General features: G+C 44.6%; 1 long non-coding RNA gene across 1 annotated transcript; it reads right to left on the bottom strand.

Moving 5' to 3' along the window:
- Positions 1 to 485: 485 nt before the first annotated feature.
- Positions 486 to 13,140, bottom strand: LOC117003654. The gene is made up of 3 exons (XR_004419527.1): positions 12,216 to 13,140; positions 11,214 to 11,310; positions 486 to 1,431 (listed from the first exon to the last, which is right to left on the bottom strand). It is a non-coding gene; the product is annotated as an uncharacterized LOC117003654 (long non-coding RNA).
- Between the last annotated feature and the right edge of the window lie 2,248 nt (positions 13,141 to 15,388).

Here is a 15,388-nt window from a genome sequence, read left to right as displayed (position 1 = left end):
AGCTGTGACCCATACATACACTGCAAGTCAATACAAATATTTTCCACTAATTTGGAAATTAGGTTAAAACGTGATTACCCTCTAAATAGCCCTGTTACATGAGAGAGAAGCATACAGTATAAATTAGTGCTTGAAATGGGGTTTTCAACACACATAATCATAACTTGGCATTTCACCAAACTCATTTGTGAGCAGCTATCAGGGCATGGGGAGCCCAGCTCCCTGGGAGCTGTGCTGTGAATGTGATTTTCCGCAGAGGAGCAGCCGCAGTGATGATTTCCAGCCCTGTGCTTTGCCCCAGCAGCCACTGCACGTCACTGTTGTTCCACACTAGAGATCCAGGGATCCTCGCTCCTGGGAGCAGGCTGCAGCACTGGGACAGAGTTTGCCTTTCCAGTCAAGGGAACAAAATATGCTGCAAGCCAAGGGATGAAGCCAAGGGGGAGTTTTTACCCCCAGACCAGAGGCCATCCATACATGTTACTCTTTCCCTTTTTCCTTTGCCTGCGCAGAGAAAGCCCATCCATCCTTTCTTCCCTTAAAGGTATAAAAAGAGAGTGGTCATTAGCCAGGGATTGCAGATCCTGTGGGAATTGCCAGTTCTCCACAGGCCCTGATGTGACAGGGCACAGAACCTCTTGATGCCCAAGTGCTGCAGCAATGCCCTGTTACTGTGGGTGCTCAGATATAACTGCAAGAGCAACATCATGTTCTTCTTAGGTTTGCAGCATTTCTGCCTTGCAGGAAAAGGGGATTTTGGAGTGTTATGTTGTGATTTTAGCAATAAAGAGCTTGCAAGTTTGGCATAACTGTAGAGCCAGAAGGTTGAAAGGTGTTTTTCTAGAAGCACAACACTCCAAGAAAGCCTTGTCATCAGCTATGTCGGGTCACTAAGCTGTGTAACACTGAGCACCCCCTTCCAGTGCCTGCCACTGAAAGTACAGACATATTTCCAGTTCTTCACGACTTTTTCCCAAGTTTTCAGCAATTCCCACATTGTCTAAAAATTATTTATCGAGTACAGACCTTCTGTAGCACTCAACACTGTAAAAACAATAGTTCCCCATCCCTGGGTCTTCCTACTGTGTTTCCAACCCAGCAGGGAGTGCTGCACTGACCAGATCTTGCTGCAGCCTGGCTGGGCTGTGCTGGCGGGGCAGTTCATCCATGGGCCTGGCATGACAAGGAGGAAGCCACACCTCACCTGCAGGTGACACCGTGGTGCTATGTGTACATTCTCAAGCCAGGTTTGCTCATCTTCCTCCAGCTCCAGCCACCCAGCTGAGGGACACGTTGCATTGTGGAGTAGCTGTGCTCCTGCCAGGTTTGTGTGGTGCAGGATGACTCCCATGCCACCGTGTTTTCCTGGTATTGCTGCCCTGATTTGTGATGATTACAGTTATTTCACAGATGCTTTCCCGCATCTCCAATCTGCAGAAGAGATAAAATCTGAGAAAAGCACTCTGCTCTCCTTCCCTAGGGCCACACTAAAGGTAGTAGGACTCAGATGCCAACTTTGTGATGTTGAGCCCTGGTAATTCCCATCCTGGGAATGCCTGCACTGACACAGAAGTACCTGCAGCTCTCTGGCTTTATGAAGAAGCTGAGCCTCTGCATGCTCAACCTGTAGATCCTGTGTCACAGAAATGAAGAAAATATCCTGCAACCTTCAGCCATAATCTTAATCCTTTGAGATGCCTAAAATCAGGCCAGAATTCCTCATGCAGCACCAAGAACAAGGAGTTTTGTTTCTGAGGTTACGAAACCAATGTTTATTTCATAAGCCCGGATCCACAAACATGAGAGGAGATCATACTGCCAGAGGGAAGGAAACCCTTTCCTGAAGCAAATGGCTGGGCTGTAACACTGCATCCTGCTGAGACAGGGATGATCTATAAAGCAGAAAGCGCACACGGCTTGGCAATCAAAACGCTTGCCTCAAGATTGCCGAGCTGAGCGAAGGACTGAAAAGACACAGGAGTGAATCAAAGTCCAGAACTGAAGGCAGAGGATTGGAAATGTCTGTCCTTCTTCAGGCATCATGAGAAAATAGCTTTACCTTTGCCTTCATTTTTTGTCCTGCTGTGGTGTCTCCCCTGTGCTGCCCAGGGAGGTGTCCTGTCAGATGTGCTGCTCTCCTGCAGGGTGATCCCTGCTCCTGACCTGCAGCTGCTCTCTTTCCCACAAATAACAGATGAAAGAAATCTGACAAAAAACAGGGGCCAGATCCTCCTCTCAGGCAAAAGCCTTGGCAGAGAAAGTGGGGCTTTGGGGAGCCACAGATGCTGCATAATAAAGTCCTGCTGCCCTCTGGCTCCTGAGCCTGACTGACTGCAGGTCCAGCCTGGGCAAGGGAAGAGCTGTGCTTTGCCTTGTCCACTGGCTGAGCTCACAATTAGCATTTAAACCAGTTATACCTGATTTTACAGGACAAGAATCTTTGCAGAGGGTTTGCTGGTGAAGTTTTTAGCAAGGCAGCTCTGAACAGCTTCAAGTTCTGTGTAACAACCTCCTGGATGGCTGGAGCCAGAGAAGCCAAGTCTGGTCTTTACCTGACACCATCAATTGTTGTTGTCTGTATAATTGCAAGGTTTATTTTTGTTTTGTTTGCTACATAAGCCCAAATGGAAGCTTGAGGGTCTCTCCGCAGACCCAGTTACCTAAAGCTCTTCAGCATGCATGCTTATCAGTCCAGCTTTATATTATTTATTTTCTTGTTGTTCTATGTTTAATGTGTCTGCTGTCTTGATGGCTCCGTCAATATACATCCTGTGCTGAAAAAGTTAAGTGTCAATATATATTTAAAAAGAAAAGACGGGGGAGGGGTGCCAAAAACACCCATCCAGAGTTTGGAAATGGAAGGCAAATTGCAGGTTTGTCAATAGTGTGTTTGGGAGCCTTTTAAGTAGTGAATCACTTGATGCTAGCTATTGTAAATATTGGCTTAAAGGTGCTATGAAATTGATGGTGCACAGTTAAACCTTCCTCCAAATACTGATCTATTTATGCTGCCTCACTTAGCATCAGATCCAAAGGCCACTGAAGGTAACAGGAGCCTTACCAAGTCACTCACAAGCACGGTGTAGTTTCAGCCAATTCACATAATCCTGGGGTGGGGGCATTTTCTTACAGTTTTTGTTAAATTAGGCAAACTGTTCTCCAGAATGTGCCTCTTTAAATTTTTTTTTTTTAATGTAACAGCAGGAAAAAATGGTTTAGGGTGACATTCAGAGGAAGGTATCACTCTGCCTTAGCTTTTGCTGCTGTAAGGTTAGACCCTGAAAACAGCACTGAACTGCCAGCAGAAATCATTGTGTGGGGCTGAGGTCTGAATCCTGAGCACACCTGGGCTGAACATTATTTTGAATAGCAGCTGGGTGAAGTTTGCTGTGTCTGCAGAGTCCTTCATTGAATGCTGGGTCTGATCAAAGTAAAACATTTGAGTTGTGATGCCAAAACGGTCAACCTGAAAAATGATTAATGTCACTTCTAGCCAGTCCAAGTGCCACTCTGCAAAATTTGAGGGAATTCTTTATCTCACTGACCCTTGTCTCTACAAAATCTTATCTTCTTAGAGGCATGTAACTGTCCCAAAATCTGTACATTAGATTAAGTCCTAATTTAGAAGTAATGAATTATTATTGATGCCTAGATTCCACAAAGAGGTTTAACATCACCAGCACAGTTGTATTTGCCAAATATTTAATGTATTGGATGTGTATGGAAGAGTCTGGCCAGCACTGTCCTAACACTGGCTTCTGGCCTTTGTTTTTGTTCCCATGGAGATACTTAAATAGAAGAAAATTTTAATGTAAGATGAGCACCTGAAAACCTGATGAATAAATGGGAATTCAGGCTCCATGAAGGGAAATCAGAGTTTTGCTGATGTTGGCCTGAATGGAACTGGCATATGCAGGTTTGGAGGTCCTTGAATGAAAATCCATTTCTCAGTCATCCAAAGTCAAGTATTTAACTCATCCCAACCTTTATGAGACCACAATTCTTGCCTGGAGTGTGAGAATACCTGAACTCCACATGGAGAAAGGAATTAATGAGGAAGAAAATCCAACAGGAGAGTTATTCATGCTCCCTTGCTTCAGTGTAGCTGTCTCTTGTAGCATATCTGCATTTTCACCCTTGTCTCCCCACTTTTCCCCCATCCCTTTCCTAGGGAATAAAGTGAAAGAATTCTGCTGTGGGCAAGTGTGGAATCTGTCTGGTTCCTCAGCCGTGGTTTCCATCAGAGAGGAAGCTGTGATGGAGGGTGACAGGGCCCTCAGGAGCCTGGGAGGGGAGATGGCAGCTGCAGGTGACAGCTCTCTGGAATTGCTGCTCCCCTGGAACAGGTGTCAGCACCCACGGATCAGGAAACGCCTGAAAGTTTCAGTGCTCCAGGCAGAGCTGAGGGGGGAAGAGGAGTTTGCAGAAGGGAATCTTCACTCAGCTTTGGAGTGCCTGTGTTGTGCTAAATGTCCTCAAATCCCCGTGGTGATGCCACTGTCTGTGACAATAAATAACAAATAACTGTTGTCCCCGCTGGGAGCACAGTTATTGTGCCTCCAAACTGGAGTCCTGCTGCTCTGTGGTGAGGTGGAAGAGACTACACACCTACTGCAAGTTCTGGGGGAAAACACTGGGATACACATAATTTAACCTGAAATCTGAGATTGCTTCTGTTTACACAGTTTTGCATAAAAGCAGTAATAACACGTTCAAAATCCCCAGCAGCCTGCTCCTCCCAGCTCGTCCACGTTTAAAAAACACCTGATAGGTAACAACTGCTGGTGTGTTAGGACTGAAAATGTTATTATTTGTCTGTCTTTCCACTCTACTTCTTGCCCCCTTGTTTCCAGGGACATTCTCATTTAAAATTTCCCCCCGAGTAAAGATACAATTGAAAATCCCTCATTGTGCCATTTTTGGGATTGGTAGGAGTATAAAAAAGTGGATAGATCAGCTGAGAAGTGAGGAATCTAGCAGATTATGTACATACATTAGGTTTTAAAAATGAGTAGCAGCTCACCCTCTTTGTCTTAAAATGTTCATGTATATTTCTGGAAAAAAGAATAGCAGAACATCTAATAATAGGAAAGGGTTTTATAAGCCAAGACACTCAGTGTCTGTAAAGAATTTTACAAACATGAGCATAACTATTCTTGATGACTCATCTGTTAGTAGCTATCATTATTTCTTTTCTTCAGATGGGGGAAGTGGCAATCCAGAGAGACCACAAAAAACTCAAATAAGCAGCATGTGTTAAGACAAAAAAAAGACTAGTAAATGATCTTGTTACTTCAGTTCACTGCCTGAAATTATTGGAATAATAACACACCCAAAAATCCCAGGATCATGTTTCACAGCAAAATACACAGAACAAGAACACTCCAAGGAAAATAGAAATCATTTAATTCAGAGGCTGTAAAGAACACTGAAGTTTTTTGAGATGATCACAATTCTCAGATTAGGCTCATTTGTAACATAACTTTTAGCAGCCCTCCAAAAGCTTCCCCACTGCAATATCCATGCCCAGTTACAGGATAGTTCCTTTCACATGTAAACCAATATTTCTCTCCTAGGAACAGAATTCAGCCATGTAGATGCCTGCTGCCTCCTTGCTGTTTTCCACACAGGTGCTTAAGCCCACAAAGGAGAATTGATTTCCATGGTTGTGAAGCATCCTTTTAGAAAGGCAAAATCTGCTAGATTAATTCCTACATTACTGACCACTGAACTACTGCATGCTTTGTAAGGCCCATGAGAAGGCTGCCACTCAGATAAAAGCTGAATTTTGCAGTGAGTTTGGTGGAGGACAAAACTGGTCTTGCAAGAAAATGGTAAAACCTTCTAAGGCCTGAAGAGACCTCAGATTAAGCTATTTATCTGCATCTTTCTTCTCAATAAAAATGATTTTGCTCTTGGAGTTTTGAGCTCTAGAATCTCATCCTACATAGCTGTCCTAGATAACAGTCACAGACTGCATTGATTTAATAATATCAATATCATTGATACAATATATGTAATACTTACAAATGTAAATTCAGGATTTAACAGCTTCTTAAGGGAGAGGCCAAAGCCTACTTTGTGTATTTTCCTCTTCCTCAATTAGAGAAGTGAAAAATTGTTTTCTTCTGGCTAGAGGTCTAGCATGCCCACTGTCATATTCATCTCAGCCACATAAACCACAGAGGAATCTTAAAAAGGATGTCCTTTCCACTAACTGCCTCCAGGATGGGATTTTCCAAATCATGCCTTCACCTTTTATGAAAGCACTTCTGTCTGTTGTGTGGAATCACTGAGCTTTTGCTTCCTCCTTACACTTACTGTACTGCCATGGCTTCAGCTGGGGTCTGTTTCTAATTTCAGTTTGTGGTTTAGCTCCTCATGTTCAAGTAATTCTGCTCTGCTGTTGGAAAACAAGCATGATGCTTGGCCCTGCAGAAATGTTGGTGCTGCTCTAACCCCAGCTAAGCCTGGGTCCCTCCCTTTCCTGGAGAATGATGCTTCTGTTAGTCCAGTCCTTCCAAGAGCCAGCATTAATCTCCTCCTTTTCAGCGCTCCTGACTAGCAGCCTTTGTTCACTCTCTGGGCTCAGCACTGCTCTCTAACTCTCCAACATCTGGTTGCATTTCTCAGCCTGACACTGCTGTTTAACCCAGCTGCTTGGATTTCATTGAGCTGGAACTGAGCTGGTCACTGGCTTATTAACACAGCTGAAAATATGGCAGTGGAATGGCTGAGAGGCTTCTCCAGCAGTGCATGTGTGCTTGGAATCCTCAGATTTCTTCCAGGTCCCTATAGCTCAGGAAAGGCTTTTGAGGAGGGCTCTGCTTTCCTGTAAGATTTGGGGAGCAGCAAGCAGCAGAAAGGGCCCACAGACTATACCCAGAAGTACAGATATACCCAGAAGTACAGATATACCCAGAAGTACAGACTATATTCAGAGGCTGTCAGCTCTGTCTGAACCTTCTCAGGCTTCTGAAAACATCTCATTTACAAGGGGCGTGCTGAGAGGCTTCACAGGGGTATTAGCACAGTCAGTTCCATTACAGGAACATGACATCTGTCTTTCCCTCCCATGTCCTCCTTGTCTTTCTGCTGATCACTCAAACTCTGCAGAATCACTTTCTATTTCCAGCTTTTCCCATTATTTTTGCACACATCTTCCACCTCCTGTCCTGTTCTCATCCTGGTTGCTTTCTCTTTCTGTGACACCTTTCCCCACTCCCTTTCACTGTTATGCCTGTGTTTAATTGTTCTTGTTCTTTCCTTATAAAATCCTAATTCTCCCTTTGCTTTGCATTTGCTTTTCTTCACTTCTGTTATAATTTATCAGGTTTTGAACTACACAGGTCTTAAAATTATTACAAAAGGGATTAAATTATATCCATATTATGATTAAACTCAGATGAAAACCGAATATGGGAATGTTTAAATGCAAATGACTCAACAATTGCATTAAAATAGACCAGTTGTATCTCAAAGCACTTTAATCAGTGCTACAGTCTGGAAAGGGTGACCATGCCAAAAGATCACATGTGTGTCAGTACACATGCATGTGTGCAGATACACACCCAGAAATAAACCCTGTGCAGCTGACTGTTAAACTGATGAGTTTAAGACATTTTTCAAAGGTTTCTGGCACACTGAAATATCCACACAGGCAACTATTCCCATCTGTGTGCTGGCTGGAAGCTGCACTGCTGCTATGTGGGCCTTTGAAAGCAGGAGGTCTGTTAGGAGCAAGAAAGGTAATTTTTTTTTTTGCAGTTCTGCTTTGCTCGTCAGAGTTAATTCTTTTAAAAACAGGCCAATTTACAATGTTTCAGAATACCACAGCCCATTTTAGAATCGAAACAGGCTTGATTTTCCAGTTAGCTGCAATTCCTGGTAAAGGCAAGGCAGGATACCTCAGAGAATGACCTCCTACAATTCTTCACAGGTGCCAAAACACATGGTCAGATGCTAAAATCATTGCAATGGCACAAACACAGGTATCCAATGTCTTATTTCAGTGGGTAAGAACTGTTTCTGTCTTTTAAAACACGGTGACAGCCACTCATTGTTGGCCGAGCATTTGGTTTACTGCAGTCTGTGTGTTACTGTGAACACAGGGCTGGGCAGATGTGTGCAGCTGTGACCTTCTCAAGGGGTCAAGGCATTATTTAACTTCTTATTTACTGTTGTTTATCTCTTTTTGCAAATCTCTCAAAATCCCCGGCTTTTTATTCTCCAAAACAAAAGAGAAACATCCAATCTAATTTCATAAAGCTTTCAAAACCTGGACCAACAGCCCTGGGATGAGGAGTGGCCAGAAAGAGCTTCATTAGTTATGTACATAAAGCAAAATAAACTCCACCACTCCTTGTTTGCTTTGACCAGATGCTAGTTTCCAGAGTCATTGGAAGGGACATAATAGGTCTAGATTCTCACATATTTTATCTCAAAGAGCTTTTCCAGATAGTTCATGTTGATTTCCCCTTATGCATAAGCAGTTATACAGTTGACTTGTCTAATGTCTATATTAATTTTGGTACATTTTTAATTAGCAGATAGCTAATTAATGTGGTATAAGGTTATCTTGTTAAATGTTAATTGAATATGTAAACATTCTTTACAAGTTAATATTCAGAGGAAAAAATACGTAATATGCATTTGTTGCCTGTGTCATTCTGAATTAATTACATGACAACCAGATTTATCCCTTCCCAACTTGAGAACCCTCAATAAGTACTCTTTTAAGAATCAATTGATACTTAATTAATATGTGCTGTCTGTCCTATTTAATTTAAATTAGTTTTTTCACCAAGTTACAGCGTTGCTGAAAGACACAGCAGCCCCCCAGTGACACAGAGCATTTTCTGCTGAGAGCACACGAGGGTGCTGTGAGGAAAGGCTTGGTGCTGCAGCCCGATTTCCTGGGCACACAGCCTCCTTCCTTCTCATCAAACCAAGAAATCTTTATGAAAGTTGCATGTGCTGTGCTGTATCTCACTCCTATAGCTCCCCACAGTGTTCCTTGCACTTGTGATGAGGTCAGGAAGCTCTCTGGGTGAGGTGGGGAGCAGGACCACATTCCCTCAATCCCTTTGTACTCTCCACAAGCTGCCCTGTGAGACACAGGAGGCTGAGCTCGTTGTTTCAGGGCAGGGACATTCCCAGCTGCAGGAGAACAGCAAGAGAGTCCCCCAGGGGCTCAGCTCTGGGATGGATGCACGGCAACCTTCACATGTAATTTATTATGGAGATGAAATCCTAAACATCAGCAAAATGGTGGCAGAGTTTGCCTTTCCTTTCAGCACACAATGAGGCTGCTAATGAACAGGGAAGGTCTCTGCTGCTGCAGTTTAACACGTTCTGTGCCCCAGCAGTGGCCACAGGATCCTGCTGAACAGCTTTGTGCCTGCCCTGACACACATCCCCTCTTCTGCACCTTCACTGCAAATGACTGTGGGTTTCATTTTGGGATGGGCAATCTCCAGCGAGCCCGGAGCATTTATAAATAACAATGAAGGATCAGCCCAGGGGGATGGAAGAGTTGCAGGTGGGTTGGATGAAAGACAGAGGTAAATAAAGCCTCTTGCCCAAAGCCATAATGTGATATAATAGCAGCTCCCAAGAGCTCTGCCTGTCAGCTCCTGCCTGTAAACAGGAGATCAGAGCTTCTGCCTGTAAACAGGAGATCACACATCCTCCCAGGTAACTGCACCTCCTGACCTCCCTCTGGACAGGTGATCTGTCATAATAAGGAAAATAAAACCCCTGGAATTCAGACTGGACCTGTAAGCAGGGCCTGGTCTGGCTCTCTGAGGGCAAAACAAAAGATCCCTTCTAGCTTTTTGTGGTATCAGAATGACAAATGGTGAAGATTAAAGGCTCTGATTTTCATAGGTGCTTAGAGCTGGGGCCTGCAAGTAACTGCAGGGGGGGTTTTAAATCCTTAACCTTTCTAAAGCCACATGTGCAGGCTTGCCCAAGGTCACTCGGGCAGCCTGTGGCAGTGCTGTGGCAGCAGTAAATTTGGCCAATTGTCTTGTCTCTCAGTTTGCTGCTGTTACTAAATTTTTCTTTAAGGAGGTTTGCCCCATTTGTTGCAGCTGAAAAAGCTGTTCTTACAGCTTGAAGCAGCTGAAAGGATGTGAATACATTGTATTGTAATCATTAAATACCAGTTTTCCACTGGATATAAGCAGAACACCTATTTTTAGTTAAAAAGCTGCTGTTAGGTTACACAATGTCTTTTATGGCTGAAGTAATGCAGCAAGCTGGCACAAACCAAATGGTACTTGACTGTTTGCAAATTGAGCATCAACAGGAACAGCAGGTGGTCACTCAGCTCGAGACTTCCATGTTACAACAATAGCTGCAGTAATAATGCTAAATAAATAGCAGCCAGCAGCCCACGTGCTTTATCACGGGGGTTTGAACGCTGAAGACCCACTTTTACAAGTCACCTCAGACAATTATTGCTGCAGCTTTATTTTTATCACCACTTTCTCCATTTTTCTGTGCTTGGAGGTTAGGATTGGTATCCCTGTATCCCTGTAGTCAAGACCTTCAGATCAGATGGATGCTTGCCTGGAGCTCCAGGGTGCTTTCTTATTGTACCTGACTGCTGCACCTGGTTTTGTCTAGAGTACTGTAAACCCTAAAAGTAGGAATACATGGCCCATTTTAAAACATCTAGGAATTATAGCAAAAATTTCTAAAATAGGCATGTATGACAGCAGTATTCTTAGAGCATTTCTCCCAGCTTCACTAAACATTAAACAATTTACTATTTCTACTACTGCTATCTATTGTATACTATCTACCTGGCTTCCCTGTGTCCAGCTCTCCTGGCAGAAGAACTGAACAGTCACTCAGTGTGGAGCAACTGATGACACTGTGCAAGTGAGGAATTCAGATTGCCATGTAACAGCCAGGAATTTTGAACTGGAAGCCAGGAGTTAGGCCAAAAAAATCTCTAGGTGTCCAGAAATGCTGAAAATTTCCAGATACCCATCATTATTGGCCTACCTTCTATTTCTTAAATTTTTCATCATCAGCAACATTGTTGTAATTTTTACTATCACTTGCAGCCAAATGTCTATTTTTTGTCCCCAGTAAAGAGCACTATTGACCACAAGGACTGCAGTAGAAGATACTTGTCCATACAGAGAGGGCCCAGCCTGGCCCCAAATCAGCTTTCACAGCTGTCACTGTTTGGTACTTACAATATTGCTGTATTTATTTACTGTGGGGAGAGTCTGCCTCTCATTCCATGGTGAGGATGACACTGGTGCAGAATGAAAGGCCTGAGATCAGCAGCACCTTGGATATAGAAGGAATAAGAAACAGTTGATAAAGGGAAATTCTAATAGAGTCTTGTGGGTCTGGAAGAAGAAGGTAAAAGCAAGCATTATAAAAATGAAACCAAGAGAGGCTTTATCTCAACAAAGTTTAGTTTCATGTATACAGTATTTAGTATTTATCTTGTGCATTAAAGCCCTCCCAGTGGTGCTACGGGACATAGCCAAGGGTAATGCAACACCTAATTATCGCTATTAGAACACAATGAAAGACAACATTAATGCTGAACACACAGAGCAGATACAAAGTTTAATTTTTAATAATTTTCAGTGCATTCCCATGAAATTTCAGATCCCCAGAAGCAAACAATATGCAAGTGCAGCTTGCAAGTATTAACAGAGCAGTTCAGTTCTCCTAGGAGCAGTCCAGCCTTCAGCCAAATGTTCTAGTTGCCCAAAATTTTAATTTGAGGGGACTATCTGTGAATTCATGAAAAAAATTTTATGGCAGGACAAAACCCACTATATTGAAACATTCAGTGTTGACTGGGCTGTTTGGAACTAGATTTCCCCAATCAACTGAAAATTAGAAGCAACACAGACCAGGTTAATAGATTTCTAGTGGTAGCACGAGCAGCCTGAGATGAAGTTCCAGGGGCTGTGCACAGGCACATCCTCTGTGACACACCTGCATTTGCACACACCTGGCTGATGTCATGTCAGTGAAAACTGGCTACTCTAAAGCAGGGAAAGCATGGAAAAGATTTAGCAGCACCCTTGCAGGTAGCTGCCAGGGGTTCCAGGTTAGCAGCAGCCCAGGCTCTGAAGGAAGCACCGTGGTGCTCTAACAGTGCAGCACAGGGAGATTGCTGGGCTTCTCAAAGAATTCCCAGAACTGACAACCCCAAAGATCACACAAACACTTACAGTGAAGCATTAAACAGGGCCTTGTCGGCTGAGTGGCATGTCTGTTAAACCTTCTAAAGCAACACAATCAACTGCTGTCAGAAAATTCAGATTCATATTTGTGTCAACATTTGTGCTCTCCGGTGTCAGCTGAGATATCCTCTTCTCTGCTTGTCTCCTGAAATGATTACGAGACCTTGGGAGACAGAAAGCTATTTTTGTGAGCAGCTGGTTCTGATACTGTAAAACGAATCCACTCTGCATTCCTCTGAAACCTGGTGACAGGTGGGACTCTAATCACAAATGGCTGGCACTTCATGGAGAAGGGGGAGAAGCAGGGGCTCTGCATGAGGGGCTGCATTTCCCACAGTGGGCTGCCTTTGGATGGGGTAGGGTCAGTTCTCTTCCCAGTGCTGGTGGGGCTGTGTTTTGGGTCTGCCCTGAAAGTAGAATTGATGCTGCAGAGATGTTTTTGTTACTGCTGAGCAGTGCTTACACAGCATCGAGGTAATTCCTGCTTCTCACCCCAGCCCAGTGAGGAGGCTGAGGGTGCACAACAGCTTGGGGGCACACAGGGTGGCCAGGGATAATTCCAGACTGTATGGCATCATGCTCAGTGTACGAGGCTGGGGAAGAGGAGGGGAAGGGGGGACATTCAGGGGTATGCTGTTTGTCCTCCCTAGCCTGAGACAGAGCCCAGCTTTCCTGGGATGGCTGAACATCTACCTGCCCAGAAATGGGGAACAAATTCCTTATTTGCTTTGCTTGCGCACACAGCTTTTGATTTACCTTCCTTACCTCAACCCATGGGCTTTTCCACTTTTACTCCTCCCTTTCTCTGCCCAGTCCTGCTGCTGGGGCTGTCAGGGAGGGGCAGGGTGGTTCTTTTATGCTGGCTGGGGTGAAACCACAACACGAATGCACCCCAAACTGTGGCAGAGGGGATCCCCAGGTACACCCTCATTCTGGGCTGGGGGCAGATGTGCTGTGGATCCCCAGTGCCAGGTACACCCTCATTCTGGGCTGGGGGCTGCTGCAGGAGGGGGCAATGTGCTGTTTTGCCCAGCCTGGTGCACACTGCTGGGTTTGCTCCTTGGGCTGGGGATGTCCCCATGGGTGCAGCACAGGTCTGGGCTCCCCTGCTGCTAATGAGGGAAGAGCCCTGCTCCCTGTGCCTGCTTTACTGGCTGTGACAACACAGAAGCTCTTTAAGTGGAATTAAAAGCCCTCCCTGCCCTTAATATGTGTGAGAACAAAATGACTTTCTTCAGCAAGATATTCTCATTTTGTGAAACTTCAAAGAAAGCTCAAATTCCCTGTTTCTTCAAGAATAACCCAGTTTGAGGAGTATAATATTAATAAATGCATTAGAACTATTTTTAAGTAAGCAAAGACTGGATGATAGTCATCCAAATTAATGAAGGGTATGAACCTAAAATTGATTATGTAAACTGCATTAAATCCCTGCGCAGATTTAATGATTTAAATTCAAATTTAATTTAGATTTAACTCAAACACTAACTTGAATTAAAACCACTTTAATTCTGAATGAGAGTGCCCAGAATGGGCTTTAGTATAGGTTAAAAAATCTGCTCAGTGCAAAGATTTTCTTAAACAGCATTATTTTTTCTTAATGCCATTAAGTCAGTAGATTGAATTCAGTGGGTTCTGAAAGGGAGCCTGTGCTTGGAAGTAGAGCATGACTCACCAAAATGCATAAGCAGCCCCCAGCTATAAGTATAGGAGAAAACTCACATTTTTTAGACTAATTAAATCCCTAAAGGAGAGCTTAGTCTTGCACTTTTTGGAAGAAGAGGAATTCCTTTCTCTGATGTCCAGGACAGTGGGCTGGGCCTTGGATCTTCCCCTTTTATCCATCCCCTGTCCCCTAGGAACAGAGCTGGAGGGGAAAGGAAGTTCCACATTACTGACTCCTGTTACTGGAGTTCATAAAACCCCAAAAACCTAAAGGAAAACTTGGCTGTTGGAAATGGGATGGAAGCTCCACACCTTTCTCACACTTCCCTGTGGGTCTCACCTGTGTCCAGCCCCCTGGGCAGGGCAGGTGTCAGGAGGAGCCCCCTGGGGCACATGGCATGGGCAGCAAAGGGGCAGCACAGCCCAGCAGTGCAGGGGGCAGAGGGCTCCTGGACTGAGGGGTGCAGCTGAGCTCAGGGAGGAAGGGGGCTCTGTATGTGTGTGTTAGTTTTTCTTCATTTCTCACAGTCCTGCTCTATTTTTACTTGGCAATAAATTAGATTAATCCTCCCCAAATCAAGATTTTTTGCCTGTGATGGCAGCTGGGGAGGGATCTCCCTTCTTCATCTTGAGCCATGAACTTTCCCACTCTATTCCCTGCTGAGGAGTGGCAGTGGCTGAGCCTCACCTTGCTCAGGTCAGTGCAGGAGTGAGAAAAGCTGTGAAAACTGGGGGTGGTTAAACACCCCCACCCCTCACAAAGGCATGGGGCAGGGCTCTGGTGGTCACCTGGAGCATCCTGTGAGGCAGCTGGAGGGTTGCTTATCCTCAGCTGTGTGCCCTGCCTTCCTGCCAGGGTCACTGTGCCACCCATCACTGTTCCAGCACGGGTCCCCCTCAGTTGAGTGCAAAGTGCCAGTGGCAGCAAGGCATGGGGAGGGTCTCTGAGCTACAAGCTCAGTGTCTTGGGTGGCTGTGGATGGGACAGCTTCCCCTCTTGCATGCAGAGGATTTTGCTGGAAATAGAGCTTGAATTCCTGAGGCCAGAAGAGAGGCTGGCTTGCCTTTGCAAGCTGAGCAGGCTGGGTTTCCCTTTAAGAAGGCACACGGTGTGCTCCAGCTTAATGGCACGTGTTAAGCAAGAACATCTGCTTATGAAGAGATAGATATGCTGAAACATTTACTGATGTTTTGCTTCCTCCCCTTGTGTCACCTGAAATCTATCATCTCGCTATGGCACCCCAGCACAGTCCTGCTTGCAAATCTAGGGAAGCAGGGCAGTGGTGCACAGCCTTTACAAAATGATTAGTGGTCTGTCAGCTTACGTCTAAACATGGGCACTGGCTCAGATGTGTTACCTATAAATCTGTTCATCAGCAGCTGAGGAACATATGTGCCTCCTCTTCCTTAAACATAAAAACATTAATTACATTATATTGTACCATGGTAATGGGCAACATAGTGACAGAAGCTTGCCAGAGCTTTAATTTTAACCA

The sequence above is a fragment of the Catharus ustulatus genome, chromosome 16 (assembly GCF_009819885.2).
Source record: "Catharus ustulatus isolate bCatUst1 chromosome 16, bCatUst1.pri.v2, whole genome shotgun sequence".
Classification (NCBI taxonomy): Eukaryota; Metazoa; Chordata; class Aves; order Passeriformes; family Turdidae; genus Catharus; species Catharus ustulatus.
The sequence above is the reverse complement of the archived record's forward strand: the minus strand, read 5'-3'. Positions and strand labels throughout refer to the sequence as shown.